This window comes from Eptatretus burgeri, chromosome 16, assembly GCF_056783735.1.
Source record: "Eptatretus burgeri isolate ZD-2024b chromosome 16, Ebu_testis_v1, whole genome shotgun sequence".
NCBI lineage: Eukaryota > Metazoa > Chordata > Myxini > Myxiniformes > Myxinidae > Eptatretus > Eptatretus burgeri.
The window spans coordinates 43,797,208-43,799,707 of NC_140976.1; the positions used below are offsets into that span (position 1 = coordinate 43,797,208).

The following is a 2,500-nucleotide window of genomic DNA, read 5'->3' on the forward strand; positions in this document are numbered from 1 at the left end:
CTTTCCAATCCAAATGTCCGACTGCACGGGACGTTTTAAAAAAAATGCTTTTATTCTTCGGTGCATCAGATTATTTTCACTAAAATTTATTTACAAATGGGGCACAGTGATATAGATATAATAGTATAAAAAATATTGAAAACATGCATGGCTTTGGTTTAGAGTAATTTTGCATTTTTGTCCGACTGCACGTCACACTTTTTTGAATTTGATTAAGAAATTAATTTTCTTAAATTTCTTTAAAAATATTTTTCGAGGTATTTAAAAAAATTTTTTTTTTTAAATTTAGAGGGCAGTTAAAACAGTTTTGGAGAATTTAAGAGAGCTTTTTGTTACTCCCAGAATTGATTGAATTGAAAATTTACGTCCAAGAATTTGTTTGATAAATCTCTCTTTTAGTGTTTTTCAGCATCTGACAGTCACTTAATAGAGCAGTAATAAAAAAAATACCCCGGAGCGGGAGTGCCGGTCATCTCTGCCAGAGGTCGAAAGTAACTCTGTGCCAGACTGGAATAGGGGCAGTTCATAAAGTACGTACGCTCTACTTCCGGGTTTCAAAACCACCGACCCCCCTCTGTATGCAGGCTCGTGACCATCCACCCACCCCCTCTGTATGCAGGCTAGTGACCACCCACCCCCCTCTGTATGCAGGCTCGTGACCATCCACCCACCCCCTCTCTGTATGCAGGCTAGTGACCATCCGTCCACCTTCCTCTGTATGCAGGCTAGTGACCATCCACCCACCCCCCTCTGTATGCAGGCTAGTGACCATGCAGCCACCCCCCTATGTATGCAGGCTGGTGACCATCCACCCACCCCCCTCTGTATGCAGGCTAGTGACCACCCACCCACCCCCTCTGTATGCAGGCAAGTGACCATCCACCCGCCCCCATATGCGTCTCATATCACATCACAATACTTGAAGATTACAATGAACTGTAGATTTATCTCAAATGCATCAGTAATTATTAACTACGGTAATACAGTAATATGGAACAATTATTGACGTCTACGAATTCAACATCACGTCGAAAATGTTCCTGTGAACGGGAATATTTTTCCCCCTCGCGATGACGACAGGCTCACCTTCATCTTCTGAAACGCTTTCATGTAGTCCGACACCACTTTCATAAAGTATGTATGCAGCCGTCATACCACCCAACCACCCCTGTACGCAGCTCGTACGCGGGCTTTAAACCACCCACCCCCCTCTGTATGCAGCTGTCGTATCACCCACCCACCCCCCTCATACATCGCTAATCGCTTGCAAAGCCAGCAGTTACTTATGAACCGATGTTTGTAAACCATGACAATGCAGTCCCTAGCGGTGTAATTTACCTTTTTCTTTAAATATCACAGCACGTCATTTATGAAAATAAAAGTACAAATTGACATTCAAGACAATGTTAATGTCATAAATGAAAGTAAGTGTGCATATAAACTTGTATTCCATTGTTTTAGTTAAATCTGACAAAAGCTTCAAATGTAATATTTGTCTCGGAGAGTTCCGGTTCTTAATTTTTTTAATACTTTTTTTGTATGTACGTACTTTATGAACGGCCCATGCGGGGAATGAGCGAAGTTTGAAGGGCTATAAAATCGGAACGAGAGCAAATTTCAAAAAAAATGGCTCGTGTTGTTCCAGATAATAGTCCATTGTATCTGAATCACTAATAACATTTGATCTCTCTTGATAAATGAGGGAGGAGATACGATTTGAAATCGACGATTTTCGCAACTTTGACCTCGACCTTGGACGACCTTGAAAGTTATATCGTTGTGTATGTCTTATCGACCTCTATCCATTCCACTATTGGTTATTTGTCTCCACTCGGTTTGATTGTGGACGGACGGACGTACGTACGGACGTGGACGGACGTACGGACAGACTTCGGGACTGTTATTATTAGGTCATCTCTACTGAGATTATAGAGATGACCTAAAAATAGGTATGTATTGTTTCTTAATAATCCCAGAAATGGGTATTTTGATTATTAGATTAGTTGCTGGAATAAGTTACATACTATGACCTTCATTTATTTTGACAAAAAAGAAAAAAAACAAAAATTAGGTAATTTCATTGAAAACTCGAAAAACCATCAGAATAGCCCTTCTTCAAAGTATCATATTTCGGTATATATATATGTAATTAAGCTATACGGCTTTTCGTTCTGAACTCAGACTTACACTTTCAGGAAAATGTAGTGAGAAGGCAATGGAACAAACTTCATTTTTGAAACAGAGTGGTAACCACTTACATGCACTTAGCCACATGCATGTTGAGGCAAGGGGGGGGAAAAAAAGGAAAAATAAGAGCGAAATAAGAACAAAAGAAGTAACAATGAGTGGTGGGGAAGTGGAAGATGTGGAAGACAGATGGACTGTCATGCTTAGGTAGTCAAAATAAACACCGAATGATATTATATGAAAGGTGGCAATGAACTGCCACATTGTGAGACATGCCAGTGGGAATCAAGGGAAATTTAAAAAGTCGATTTTA

General features: G+C 40.1%; 1 protein-coding gene across 4 annotated transcripts in view; it reads right to left on the minus strand.

The window, feature by feature from the left end:
* The window catches only part of ALG11 (ALG11 alpha-1,2-mannosyltransferase), a 47,674-nt gene that overhangs the window by 29,065 nt on the left and 16,109 nt on the right, over positions 1 to 2,500 (minus strand). The window lies entirely within an intron of this gene.